This window comes from Theobroma cacao, chromosome 5 (assembly GCF_053813885.1).
Source record: "Theobroma cacao isolate CCN51 chromosome 5, ASM5381388v1, whole genome shotgun sequence".
NCBI classification, from domain to species: domain Eukaryota; kingdom Viridiplantae; phylum Streptophyta; class Magnoliopsida; order Malvales; family Malvaceae; genus Theobroma; species Theobroma cacao.
In genome coordinates, this window is record NC_142643.1 from 10,839,512 (window position 1) to 10,855,432 (window position 15,921).

A 15,921-nucleotide genomic window follows, 5' to 3' on the forward strand; every position below is an offset into this window, starting at 1 on the left:
TTGAACCAATGTCCCAAGAGTGAACTTGTAAGAAAACGAATGAAAAATATTCCACATGCATCAACTATTGGAAGCTTAATGTATGCTCAAGTCTGTACTAGACCAAATATTGCATTTGCAGTTAGAATGTTGGGAAGATATCAAAGTAATCCAAGCTTAGATCATTCGAGGGCTGCAAAAAAAGTCATGAGGTACCTTTAAGGGACTAAAGATTTCATGCTTATATATGGACGATCCGACATCTTAAAAGTTCTTGGATATTCAGATTCAAACTTTGTTGGTTGTGTTGATTCTCAAAAGTCAACATCTAGATATATCTTCATGCTTGCTGTAGGAGCTATATCTCGGAGAAGTGCAAAGCAATCTTTAGTTGCTACTTCTACCATGGAAGATGAGTTTGTGTCTTGTTTTGCGGCTACACCATGGGTATTTGGTTAAGGAGTTTCATCTTTGAGTTTCAAGTTGCTGAATCAATCTCTAAGCCATTGAAGTTGTATTGTGAGAATTCTAGTGTTATGTTCTTTGCTAAGAATAATAAGAGTGGAAGTTGAAGTAAACACATCGACATTAAGTACTTAGCTATTAGAGAGCACATAAAGCAAATGAAGTGCTTATTAAACACATTCATACTGAGTTAATGATTGTAGATCCTTTGATGAAAGGCATGCCACTAAAGATGTTCAAAGATCATGTAGCGAAAATGGAATTGATTTTCGATATGTCACTATTTGAGTTGAGATGCTAGCACAATTTTCTTTGTAACGAAACTCTAATTTTTTGTTTGTTTTCTCATTTATGATGTATACATTTATGTTTGAGAACAACAAACATTTAAAGACCTAGAATAAACATTTAAGGTTTATTCATAAAGTAGTATATCATATTATGAAGTTTGTTTAGAAAAAGAAAGGTTGCATTGTGATACATGGAAGGTAATTGTCACGACCCGAAACCTCCCTCAGGCCTATGACAACCGCCGCGACGTCCTGATTGACACTCATTACCCGAAATGCTAATTAGAACCCCGTAAGGCTTACATATCAGTTTCTTGCCTTTCTTGTGAGCAATCATTTTTAAATATTCCGTTTTAAACAATTACCAATCATTTTTGGCTCAAGTAAATCAAAATACAAAAATATATCATTTTTTATATAAAACAATATAAAATAGAAACACGTGTAAATAATCTTTTGTAACGTGAAAGTAAAATAAATTCATACATACAAAAATTTACAAAGTTATAATGTACAATAATAATTACAATGACAAGTGGCTCAAAATACACCCAGTGTTGGTGCTAGTAACCTACTGTCTGTGAGATAGAGGGGTCAACTGGAATTCCTCGACAAAATCGAGTATCTACAAGCTACCACAAGCCTGAAATATTTGGAAAGGAGGTGGGTGAGATTTTTCAATCCCAATGAGTAAACAGACATTATCATAAATATCTAAAGGCGAGTAAAATGGAAGCAAGTTTAAACAACATATCACAAACTATTTCATAAGGTTTTCAATTTATTTCTTAAACCATAAAATATTTGTAATTTACCAAAACAGTTGTTAAGGCTTTTGACTTTTATTAAAAACAGGGCTCAAGCCAAAACTAATTCTCGGGGATACCTTGGCCTAGGCATCTAACCGAGTCCACCAAGGTTATTAAGATATTTACATGTGAAACACATTTTTATTTTTAAAACAAGCCGTTCCTTGGCGTTGGCCGAGTTACACATTCACGTGGGGGTTCGACATGAAGTGAGCTCTAATACTACCCCGGGAGATACCCTCATCGCCTCTACAACCGGAGTAATTATGTAACCGGGTTTACCGTACCCCTCAACAGGCACTCCACGGAAACTCGTCACTACAATGACTAAACCCACCAATTTTAATAAAATTTCGACAGTATAACATGACTTTTTTTTATTTACTCAGCCTGCATAGTAAAAACAGCTTACATAAATTCCCAATGCAATTTATCAAATATAGCCACATATACTCATATTTCATAAGCCATTCATAGGAAATATATATTTCAAAATAATTGGCAGCATCCAATTACTCAATTTCATAATCAACACAATATATTTTTATTTATCACATTTATTTTTAAAACATCAAAACTCCCGTTTTAATCTCGTTTTCATTTCATAAAATACATAAACAGCATTTAAAAATAAACTCTAGATAATTTACAATAATAATAGGTTTACTCACCATTTGTACAAATTAACTGATTTTTAAGTGCCCCGATCACTGTTTGTCGGGTACGACTTCCTTGCCTTTACCAGAAGGCTCTCCTCCTAAACACATTGCAAAATTTACCCAATTCACCACATTGATGTTAAATCTCTATATAATTGACTTAAATCCTATACTAATGCATGGTATGAAATGCAATAGCCTAAAACGGCTTAAACGTGGTATTAACCTATTTTTGGCACTTTACCCGTTAAATTGCTAACGCGCTCCATTTTAGCTCTAAATTGTCCCATTTTCTCCACAACATTTCTAACCATTAAATATCAGCCAATAACCTTCTAAAATCACCAAAATCAGCTCACTTTCCTCCTTGGAAAATTCAGTCAAAAATGGGACATTTACTCGGTTAATTTTCCACTTTGTTTTTCTATCACATTTAACCATTTTTCATCATTTTCTCTTCATTTCTCTTAGAATAAAAATCAGTTCATCATCATTGCACATCAATGCATATTCAGCCAAGGGTGGGTATTGTGAAAATTTCATGCTTTCTTGCCCAATTTAATTTCTATACACATTTAACTAACTAAAACTACCAATTTAACTAAAAATCAAAACCTAAAAATTCCATAATCTCTCCCCTAGAATTTCGTCCAGCCCTTGGTTTCACTTTTTGATCTCTCTCCTCAAGCATGCTTAATGGAAATAAAGGCATAGGAAAGGTAGAAATCAAGCTAAAATCGAAAAATCTTACCGTTAGACGCGGAAACTGACGAAAAATGCGATTTCCCCTTTGAATTTTCTAGTTTTCCTTTGTTTTTCTCTTTTCTTCCTTTCCTCTCTATTTGCTCTCTTGTTCTTTCCTTATGGCCGGCCAGCACTTAATATGGGGTTTAAATGGGCTGACTTTTCATTAAAATAATATTAAATCATTAAAAAGTGCCATGTGTCACTTTCCCATTGGCCCGTTTTTAAAATTTCATCCATTTGTTTCCAAATTTTCACTATACACTTTTCCCACATATCCATAGCTTAGATAAAATTCTCAGACTTATCCAAAGTTTTGGTGGAGTAATTTTTGAAATTTACACATTTGCCCCTATAAAAGTGAAAAATTACATTTTTGCCCCAAAAACTGAAAAATTACCCATAGACATATTTTTCATCCCTTATACTCATACCATTCTCCAATTTGTCAAAGTTTATCTAAATTCTCTCAAAATCTCAAATTTTGTCAGCGAGTGCAAAATTACGATTTTGCCCTTGAATATCAAAACTTCCAATTTTACCCCAAATGAACCCTCGAACTCCGAACAATCATTTTTAGTCATTCCTGGACTGTAAAATATTAAATTTCATCCTATGATTCCTATTTGAACTAGTTTGAGGTTAAATCAACTCAAGTGTACCGTTAGGTACAATACCGGGTTTCGTCTATTCTTAGGATTTTCCTAGCATAATAACATGCTACTCAGTGCATGTATGTCATGACATGTGTTTATAGGGTCGGGTTCTACATAATCCTTATTTATAAAAGGACTTACTACCATGATTTATGTAATTCCATTTTTTTTGTTTAAGCATATAAGGAATAAGTCTATTATGTTGCAAAAATAATTGTGTAATAAAAGTTCGAACCAAGTGGGAGAATGTTGGAATTTTAATTTTAAAATTTAAATATCCCATTATCTTTAATGGTCCTAAATTTTAGATTCCATGATAAGTGATATGGTTTTAATGGGATTGTGATAACTACCCATTATTGGAATGGGATTGTGATAATTATCCATTATCTTTGAAAATTCCCTAATTTTGAGACAACAATTATCTTGTTGATGAGAGGGATAATACTTATAAAAATAAACGTATGGGTCCCCAACCCAATGCAATTTTAAGAAAACAAATATTGTATTAGCATCACTGTAAATTGCTATTTGGGATAAAAGACCTCATTAGGAAAAGATTAAAGAACTCCAGAAAAAAAGGCTTGGAACTTGTGAAGGAAGAAGCTTGATATTTGCTATGGCTGCACGCTAGTGTCATGATCCTTATTGGATGTGATTTAGTAGGTTTATCTGCCAGTAAACAAAAGTGCACTATTATTGTTAAATCATAGTTAATATATTTTTATACTTATTTATTTTTGCTTCTACTATTATTCATTATTTATGTATGTGTACATACATAAATTTGTTAATATATTTCACAAAGATCTCCTAATATTTACATTAAATCTAAAAAACTTAGACAAAATATATTAGAAATTAAGACCAAATAACTGTATAAAATAGAATTATCACACCCCTAAAGTTAATATTTTGCTAGTCCTCAAGCAAAACACAAAAGAAAACTAAACAAAAATGAAAGCAATTTACATGATGAAAGCAACCTAAATAAACAAACTAACTAGAAACAAATAGCACCAAATCAATGATCTCCATAATTTGCTCAAAAGAATATCTATAAGTCTCTAGTTCAAGGAAAAATACAAACATCATTTAAATTCATGTTTCAATTCAAATGCAAGCTCATTCTTAAATGGATTTTTGGTGTGTGTGAAATCTTTTACGAAGAACGTCATACTTATTCAGATGAGTTTATGTCAATGCAAAATTTCAAATTAGTACTAGAACTAATGTAAACTAATACTAAGTTTGCTTTTAATCTCCCTCTCCACTAATGTGTCTTTATTAGCTTGCAATGTATGGCTAGGTTCAAGGTAGGATAAAGGATAATAATTTAGCTCAATTTACCCTAAGCACATAATCATTCTATGACTTATGTAGAGCTCTATTTTCATTCTCTAAGTAATTTCTTTTTCTTCTCTTTGAACTTTTCTTTTGTTCAACATTTTATTCTATTTTTTTTTCATCAGAATTTTACACCCGCAAACTTATTTCTTTGTATTAGAGGTAGTGAGGTGATTTTTATCACTATTTTTTTTTGAATTTTTGAATTTTTCAACAACTTCACCTTTTTCTATTTTTTTCAACAACTAGCTCAATACACTTCTTAAAATGATATAGATGCTTAGGAGAGAGGGTTGTAAAATTGAAAATTTTATTTTAAGGCTAGGCTCAATTATTATGTGGTTGAACAAAGAAAAGGGAAAAATAGGCTTAAAGGGGTATACTAAGGATAAAATATAACAAAGTTGGCTTGAAAGGCTCAAACGGTTCAAAGATGGCCTAAATCATCTCTCTAACCAAATATTGCCTAGGATTTCCCCTTGAGAAAGAATCAAGCAAACTTTAGAATTCTTGAAGTAATTCAAAATTGACATCATCATAAACCTTTTCTAGATATACACAATAATTCAAAGCAAAAGATATAGTGCTCCATATATGTGAAAATCACATCTTAACAATAATACTAAACAAAAAAATTTAGCACAAATCAAACAATATCTGCATTTATCAAGAGCTAATGATGTAAGACAACTAAGTTTTCATCATTGGATATGGAAATCAAGGAAATTTTGGCACTAATTACTTTAAATCTTAAAGTTTTCAAATGATCATAACGAAAAGTAAATGATGAACTATCCTAAAACATGCATGCAAATAAATTAAAATCCTTAGTTTCCACAAAATATCCACCATCAGAAAATATGTTATCCCCCTAAACTTAAACCAAACATTGTTCTCAATGTTAAAAAAATAAAGAAAAGATAAAGATATGTTAGGAATTTGAGAATATGGTACCCTAGAAAGTAAGTATTTTCTCATGTTTAATTTCATTTAATTTATTTGTAATGAAAGTACATTTTGATAATAAGACGAAGAGTTTGTTTTAAGCAAGCATCCATTATTTTGTTATTAAGGTATTATAATTCTATTGAGATATTAAAATACATTTGTATGAAGAGCCATATATAGGTGACATGCATTTTAATTGAATCTAAATATTGTTCACAACCATATAATAAAGTTGGCCACTTTATTATGATAAGACTGTAGTGTCCAGATTACTTCAAATGAAATGAAGGTGATTCACTTCAAGGGAATGATGGGTCTCAAATCATCGAAATAGTTGATTTCAAGTAATGACACTATAACATGAACTGCAATCACGTGACAATCAAATTTAAGTTTAACCGTTACTTAAATCTTGATCTCACACTTATGCATTTGCTTATAGTAGAACAAAAATCCTGATGGATAGTGGACTCGTGTTTTATCTCCTTATAATCTTTGATATACTATAAGCATGATTATCATAAAATTTGATCTAGACTCCGCATGTTAGAATTATAATTGAGGTGAACATCCGAGAACATATATCTAAATAATGGAGTTCATAACATTAACATTACTTCTAGTGATTTTAGAAAGATTGGTGGTTAATCTAGGCCTAGTGGATTGATGAATTAGCTACTCATCACATCTTGATACTCAAAAGATTAGATCTAGAGTATTGAATCACTAACTGGATGAAATCTGAGACTAAAAGACAAATTTGACATAAAGCATAAAACGATAATTTCACCTTTTGTCATTAGATGGTTATGAGGATTCACAATATAAGGTTTGCAATTGGACAACTAATAATTAATATCAAGTTTGGATGCATATGTTTGAAGATTTAAGAACATACCTATGTGTATTAAGAATGACCTTGAAGTTTGTTGTGTAATTGAGGATTTTGATGATATTTTGAATAAACTAAGTGTATGAAAGAATACACCATGACACTTAGGCAAATTGTTAGAAAAATGATTGATGAATCTTAAGGTTTGAAGTTTAAACGAAGATTTGATTTTATATTTGAGTTATATGAATGATTTGAAGTATTTGTGTTAATGAAAATGAATGAATACTCCAAGAAGTGAAAACTAGAATCTGGGCATGATCTATTGATAGATGTGCTAAGTGTATGAAAGAATACACCATTACACTTAGGCAAATTGTTAGAAAAATGATTGATGAATCTTAAAGTTTGAAGTTTAAACGAAGATTTGATTTTATATTTGAGTTATATGAATGATTTGAAGTATTTGTGTTAATGAAAATGGATTAATACTCCAAGAAGTGAAAACTACAATCTGGGCATGATCTATCGATAGATGTGTTACATCTATCAATAGATGCAAGATAGGAAACACAGGAAAGGCAAATTAGGAGAACATTTATTGATAGAATCCATGTGACTATCGATAGATGTCCACCTGAATCTATCAATAAAAGGCTACATGGGATGAATATCAAGCAAATTGAGAAACATCTTTTAATAAATCTACGAAATTAATCGATAAATACCTAAACGGGGAAAATGTGAAGGGGACTAGTGCATTATATATCGAAAAACTCAACAAATCTATCAATAGATTGTTCTTACCCTTAATCTCTCTGATGACCATTGATAATTGTTGGAAGCCATCTCCTCTAACAAGTCATAAGCCTCATCAATGGATTTACTCATTAATGCACCTCCAACTACAACATCAGTTATTATTCTAATTGGTATAAGCAAACCATTACAAAAAGTCTGAACTTACAGCCATTTAGGTAACCCATGGTGAGGACATCTCCTTAGCAAATCCTTATACCTATCCTAAGCCTCATATAGTGTTTCAGAATCAAGTTGCACAAAAGAGGTGATATCATTACGTGCCTTTGTTATTTTAGCTGGTGGAAAAAATTTTGTCAAGAATTTCTGAGCTAAATCATCCCCAGTACTAATTGAACCAGCTAGAAGTGATTTTAACCAAGTCTTTGCCTTGTCTCTTAGTAAAAATGGGAAAAGTCTCAATCTAATGGCATCATCAGAAACACCATTGGTCTTGAATGTATTGCAAATCTCTATAAATCATCATTTGTGCATTAGAATCATCTTTCGACAATCCCCCAAACTAAACTGAAGTTTGAATCATCCAAATTATTACAGGTTTAATCTCAAGATTGTTAGCTTGGATAGCAAGTTTACGAATGCTAAAATGAAGGCCTTGAACAATAGGTATAACCTTTTCTCACAAGGATTTATTTTCTAGTTCTAGTTGCCCTTGAATTTGCTAATCTCATTATTGTTTAGCCATTGTTTCGAATTGAGTTTAAGCTTATAGATTTTTTTTTCGAAGTCTTCAAAGAGTCTTTTCAATTTCCATATCAAAAAGAACAGTTTCCAAACTTCTCACTCATCACATACAACAACCAAAAGTACCTGAAAACAAAGAAAAAGAAAATTTGAATTAAGACTAAGATTGCTTGATATTAATATTAACAAAGAAGATTTTCCCTAATGCCCTGACAACAACACCAAAAACTTGTTGTCGATTTTATCATGCAAGTGCACGTATCATAAACAAGTAACGTAATGAAAGTAAAATTTGTTCCCACGGAGAATTGATCAATTCTTTTAGATAATTACTAAAATTAAAATAACGTAATCTTATCTAAACAACCAAATTTAAACTATTGAAAATTAAATAAACTAAAATTAAAACTAAAACTGAAAGCAAAAGTAACAATTTAACTAGACTCAAATAATCAAAAGTCTAGAACTACAATATTCTCTCAATGTTTCATATGAATTTCTTCTATACCCTTTTTACTTACTAGATAGGCTTGAGTTGTTAACCTAGAGTCCTAATTTATTTATAAATCTTCATCGAGTTTCTTATAAAAATGTCTATGCAAATAGAAATTAAAAAAGAATCATTAAGAACAGACTCTAATTTTGGCTACATATGACATGTAGGTGTATGTTTACCCTACATGGGAATCAAATCAATCATCTTATGCAATTGATATTGAACATATGTTATTTCATCCATGGCTTACTTTAAACTCCCTTTCTCGATTCCGTTTAAGAGTCCAAATTAATCTAATTAGTGGCCAATCAATTAGACGCATTAAGAACAATACTGAAATAAATAGCTTAAGCACTATTAATCATAAGTTAGAAAGAATATTAAAAACTCAAACTACACATTGGGTTCAATCATGATTCTAAATTAAAAAACTTAATTCAACATAATATATGTAAACATCACTCAAAAAAAGTATAAACATTAAAGCTAGACAAGAAAGCATAAAGAAAACTGAAGAAGAAAATAACTTTAAGATTTGTCACTTCTTTGATCTGCAATTCCTCCTTTGAATTCCTTGCCTTCTTTCCAGCTTTAGTGCCTCTTTTTCTTTAGAAAACTCTTGCTTAATTCCTCGTAAAATGTGCTTTGAAAGGTTGCTTAAATATGCTCATGATTGTGTCAATATAGAAGTCCAAGTGCACCAGAAGTCTTTTCTCAGTTTAAACCTTTTTTTTGCTTTTTTCTCTTTGGTGCCACGACGCTGGCTAATGGTGGCCATGGAGCTGAGCATCCTAGAGGCCCTTAAAGCATTGTCTAACATTGGGGCAATGTGGCTCTGGCTTGGTGGAGGCCGCAACGCCGAAGGCTTTGCCTTGCTTACCTTGTTTTACTACACTACTTTGAATTTTACATGATTTTTGACCTCTTTCCAAGCTAAACTGGGTGAAGTGGTAAAAATAATAGTTGTAGCTTTACCTTTTAGCTTTCCAATGGTTCAATAATCAAGTTAATTAGGCTCCTTTAATGAAAGATATGCTCAAAACACCAACATATGTGTAGTTGAAGTGTACACCTAAAATGCATATCTTTCACAAAATAAGCCCTCTTTTCAAAGCAAACCTACAAAAACATAAAACTTAACTTAAATAATAACTAAACTGAAAATAAAACATCATAAAATAACTTAACACAATTAAACCCAATATAATTAAATTAAATTAAAATATGGTTAAAAACTCATAATATTTAAATTAAATCTCAAGAACTTATACAAAATATATTGAAAATTAAGATCCAATAACTCTATAAAATAGAGTTATCACAGTTCAACCTTGAAGAAGGGAAAAATCATGTCACAAGTCCAAGTAGTGTAGCAGAACCTAAAATTTTGAGACAGAGCATAGAAGGTCGCGACCATGGAAGCAATCAGCGTTGTGACACCTCGACAAAAGATATACGCTTCAAGCATTTAGAGGAGTCGATGTCACGGCCACCAAAAAGGTAGAACTGCGGCACCCAAAAGAAAAAAACTTGAAAAAAAAATACTGAGGTTAGACGTCGTGTGCCTAAAGAGTGATGGTCGCAATGCTTATATATCATAGAGGAATTTGAGTGTATTTGGACTTCTATTTTGAGACAAATTCGAGCTATATTTAACCTGTTTTCCAAGAGCAAGTTCAAGCAACAATTAAGTAAGGTTTTTCAGAAGAAAAAGAGGCATTGAATGTGAGACCTCGACCTTCACAAACATGTAGCGAAGGTAGACACTATGATGTGGAGTAGGGGTAGTTTGGTCATTTTCCTAGCTAGCTCCTAAAAGTGAGTTTTCTAATATTATTAAGGCCTAATTAGGCCTAAGACATAAATGAATGATGAAAATAAGGATAAAATGATGAAGGAGATAGAAATAATAATGATTTCCAAGGTAGGGGCAAAATGGTCATTTTGCATCTCGGGTCTAAATTTTTAAGTTTTTGCCAACTTGAGTACTTCTAGACCATTATGGACTTTGTCTCAGTGTCCAAAGAGTAAAAAATTGAACCGAAGGAAAGAAGAAGACAAAGTCACCTTATGGAGGGCATTTTGGTAAATTACATGAAAAATTGGATAAACTTTAGATATAAATATCTAAAGCTCCAGCAATTTCTAGCAGCTTCCAGCCATTTCTTCTTCCCTTCCCATCCCACGTTTCTTCATCTCCATGGGAGCCTCCCATAAAGCTTCCATAGCTCTCTCAATTTAACTTCAATTTACATGCTTTGGTGCACTTTTCCATAAAACCTTTGGTGCTCTTTCACTCTCCCATTTTAAAATCCTCAAAAGTCTTTGTTCAGCACTTTCCCTCACTAACTGAAAATTTTAAAGAGAGAAAGAGAGTTCAACTATAAGTCCACCAAGGTGAGAGATGAGTTAAGGTTGATTTTAGGTGGTTAGAGATGGCTAATAATTAGAATTATGGGCTGTTATATTTTTTATGGTTATATTGTGTGTGATAGGTTCCAACGAGGCCTCACATGTCCGTTTGAAGCAATAATCGAAGTTAGAGTCAATTAAAGATTCAACAAATATCAGTGAGTGAACTTGTATCAAAGTGTTTTTGGGAAATGCATATGTGTTGGGATTAAGCATTTAAATGATTTTACTTGGTTTTTAATTAAATTATGCATGGGCACAAGCCCTTGATAAAATGTTTTGATATGTTGTGAAAATGTGAAATGTGTAAAAAGATGAATCCATGTTCTTCTATAATATGCTGGTATGTATATATATGAATATATGTTGTGCATTGATGAATAATGTTGTGTGGTAATGATGACCCAACTATGTGTGATGTGGGAGTGCACATGAGATGATGATGACCCAACTATGTGCAAGTAGGGAGTGTGCATAAGCTGATGATGACCCGACCATGTGCGAGTAAGGAGTGCACATGATGATGAATGAAGTGGGGTGGTGTACGTGTTTATATATTTTTATATATGTATATGTGATAGAAAGTTTATGATTATAATATGTGATTGAAATGAATAATGAGAAACTTGATTATTGTCAATGTGTTCACTTTGGTGTGCAATATGGTACGAATGGATTTTGTGGTATGTGAAAATCCCTTAATTATCATCTGCCCTGAATCTCGCTGCATTCTCGCTGCAGTGAGAAACTCTCGGGTGGTGGGGGCACAAACCAGCCCTATTTCTCACTGCAGCAAAAAAGAATTCTCACTGTAGCGAGAAACTCTCGGGTAGTTCCAAAATTCAAGTGTAGTGCTCTCACTTTGATGAAGATTTTGACCACCTTTTGCTCAGAACTGGGCAAAGTGGTAAACATAAAAGTTTTAGCCCAGCCTCTTAGTTTTCTAATGGTCAAAACATCATGTCAATTAGACTTCTGTAGTGGGAGATATGCTTGAAAAACCAAAATATATGTAAACTAAGACTGTTTTTCGTTGCAGCGAGAAACTTGCTATCATGCTTGCTACCTTGCTTGATTTTGACATATTTTTCACCCATTTAACTTCATGGATTGATCATGGGTTTTTACAACACTATGAGGTTATTAATCAAAGTTTGAAATGAGTGGTTTTTAGTAAGAAATTAAATCAATTGCATTGTTTTTGAAACAAGTGCATCATGATTTCCAAGTTCTCCTTATCGATTGCTTGTTCCCTTCTTATGTTCACTCACTGAGTTTTATACTCACGTTTTTAAACTTCATGTTTTCATATTCGGAGGTAGTTAGGACCTAGATTGAGTTGTTCATGTATGCTCGCCTTCTTGGAAGGTACTATGGCATCTCAAGAGCTGTACTTTCACCCACGGTCAATCCTCTGATGATCAAAGGTCTGTTACCTGTGAACACGTATATGTAATGTAATCTGCTAGTATCCATGTTATAAGTCAAATATGTATATTTGATTACTGATGCCACTAGGAGTTGGCAAACGGGTGACATTATTTTGACATAATAAAATTGTAAGTATTGGGTCACTATAAAATGTTACTAAAATATTTTTAGTAGAGAATTACAATATGTAGTTTTAGAAATGATGGTTGGGATTGATGATCAGGATTGCATAAAAAAGGCTTGCTTGGGCTTAGTGGGTTATGCCCATTGGGCCCATGCGTCGGTCATCGCCCGAGATTTGGGCTGTGATAGAAGCTAGTAAGAAAGCAAGGAAAATAAGGAAGATTGTGAATCGAAGGCTTGACAAATCTTGGAGTTCTTTCTTCTCTTGTTATCTTTATTCTTTCTTTGTTTAGTTTTGATGGTTAAATTCTTTTCTGGATAATGTTTTTATTAGATATTTGGAACTAAATTTTTAATCTAGAATCACAATTGAACCCAATGCGTAGTCTTAATTTTTAATATTCTTTCTTGCTTATGATTAATAGTGTTTAAGTTGTTTATTTCAATCTTGATCTTAATGTGTCTGATTGCTTGATTACAAATTAGATGGATTTAAAAACCTAAACGAAACTGGAAGAGGGAGTTTAGAGTAAGCCATGGATGAAATAACATATGTTCAATATCAATTGTATAAAATGATTGATTTGATTTGCATGTAGGGTGGGAATACACTTACATGTCATATGTAGCTATGATTAGTGTCGAAGGTTAATGAGTCTTTCTTGATTGCAATTTGCATAGGAATATAGTAAGTTAGTTACGGAAGATATTTTTATAAGGACATTGGAAAAGACTTATAAATATATAAGAACTCTAAGTTAACAACTCATGCCTGTCTAATAAGTAAAAAAAGAGTAAAAGAGAATCAGATGAAACATTGAAGGGATACTATGGTTCTAGACTTTTGGTTGATTGATTCTAGTTAAATTGTTATTTTTACTTTCAACTTTAGTTTTATTTTTAATTTGTTTAACGATAGCTTTAAATTCGATTGTTCGAATAAGATTAAATTGTGTTAATTTTAGTACTTAGCCAAAAGGTTTGGGCAATTTTTCATGGGAACGAACTTTACTTTCTAATTTATTACTTGTTAACGATGTGTGCACTTACGTGATAAATCTGACAACAATCTCTAAAGTGTCATATATTTGTTTAGTATTTTCACACGTAGAAACTTTGTTGAACTCACTAACACCTAAGGCACAAATGAGGTATTATATGTTGGCTCCATTAGTTTTTGATGATAATAAAACATTCTCATTCATTTGTGTCTAATATTTCTACTTGAGTGTACTAGACAAGAATTGTATGCCAATGATAAATAAATTATTCATGGGACACATCAAAAAGGCATATGAATAAGAAGCCACAACTAATCAACAAAACAGAAGCTCCTTAGTTGAATAATGAAGGCTTAGTCAGCTAAAATTCAAATCAAAAGTTGGCAAGCTTAAGAGTATTGAGAAACAGAAAAGACTTAGTCGACCAAAAAGTGGGTTAGTCGACTAAGAAGTTACTGCCAGAAATCTGGACTTCAAGACAGAACCACCTTAATCTACTAAGAAGGAAGTTAGTCAACTAAGTGCTCACTGTCAAAAACTGGGATCAGAAGACAGAGACAACTTAGCCGACTAAGACATAAGTTAGTCGACTAAAAGCATTCTGCCAGAAAATTTGAATTGAGAACTAGAAGATAGATTAAAGGCCAAAACTACAACAAAACTATTTTCAACGGTCAAAAATTGTCTACCTCACTTCAGAGCTAATTTTCCAAGTATAAAAGAGGCTTCCAACGGCTAGAAATGTAATCAAGGCTTCCAAGAACACAAGAGAGCTCAAAAACCAGCATATATTCTCTGCTCATTTACTGCACTCAACTCCTGTCTTTGTAATTGTGATCTGTACTTCACTTTGTACCACTTAGATCAACCTTATGACCATAGGTACACTCTTTTCACTTTTCTCCTTGTATTCTTAGAGTGAGCGAGTCACTCTAAGGGATTGAGTCAAGCTAGGATTGCTTGATTGAGTATAGGTTCTAACTTAGCCTTGAAAAGTTAAGTGTTGGGTTTTAGTTGATCCTAGTAAAAACTATTGTGAAAGGTTTTGGCTAAGCCTGGTAACAGCCATTATAAAAGCTTGGTGAAAGCTTGTGAATTTTGCCGTTCTTAGTGGATTGATTGGAAAATCCTTGGTTGAACAATCAAAGTAGTGGATGTAGGTCTTGGACCGAGCCATTCTAAATTCTAATGTGTTGTCTACTTTGTTTTTGTGTCATTTTCATTCGTTCTTTTATCTTGCATTTGTTTCCACTTAGAGCCAATTTTTGAAAGAGCCAAATTGTGCTATTCACCACTTTTCTAGCACATTTACTTGGGACCAACATTATATGCTTTATAATTAGTTTGAATTAATTTCTTATCTTGATCACTCCACTTCTTCCTAGACTTAATCACTAATTTCCCTTCTACTTCCTTATATGGAACATGAGGACCATCTAATATAACATTCCACACATCATGGTCCATAGATTGTATAAACATTTCCTTACGTTTCTTCTAATAAGGGTAGTTAGTACCTACAAAGAGAGGGGGCTTTTGGATTAAATGCCCTTCACCAAGCACGATTGCCAAGACCTCCATCTTTGATGATTTCAGCTACTACCTCGGATCACTCAAGATAGTTAGACCTACAAGAATGGAGCCCTTGCTTTGATATCAATTGTCAATGTAGCAAGCTCAATGTAATAAATACCAAGAGGGGGTGAATTGGCATTTTAGAAATTTCTTTTGCAAGCTTATTAAAGAATAACCTTTTTTGAAAAACAATTTTTCTTTTTGTGTTAAAAACCAATTAAGTGATTTTTCTTTAAAGTATCTATCAATAATAAATTACAAAATATAAAAATAAATCAAGACACAAGGATTTTTATAGTGGTTCGACTTTCTCAAATGCCTACATCTACTCCCTTAGCTCACCAATAAATTTTCAATCCATTAAATGGATTCTTGATTTTTAATGAGATCAAACGATAACCTTTACATTGACTTTTTAACGAGATCAAGCGATAACACTTATACTAACTTTCAAGGCTAAGATAAACTCTTTACAAATGTGTGTACAAAGAAGTAATAGCAAAGAATTGCTTCACAAAGGCTGAGTGCTAAAGGTTAAAGCTTGGGTGTACAAAAAGAAGAAATCAATCTCACAAAATTAGCTACAGATAAGTAAGTGTAGAGCTTGGATGCTTTTAAATGCTTGTTGAGAGAATAATATGAATGCTAGAG

The 15,921-nt window shown here is 32.4% G+C and overlaps 1 non-coding gene across 1 annotated transcript; it reads left to right on the forward strand.

Moving 5' to 3' along the window:
• The first annotated feature begins 7,708 nt into the window (after positions 1 to 7,708).
• Positions 7,709 to 7,814, forward strand: LOC148762436 (small nucleolar RNA R71). Its single transcript, XR_016026832.1, has one exon. It is a non-coding gene; the product is annotated as a small nucleolar RNA R71 (small nucleolar RNA).
• The last annotated feature ends 8,107 nt before the right edge of the window (positions 7,815 to 15,921 follow it).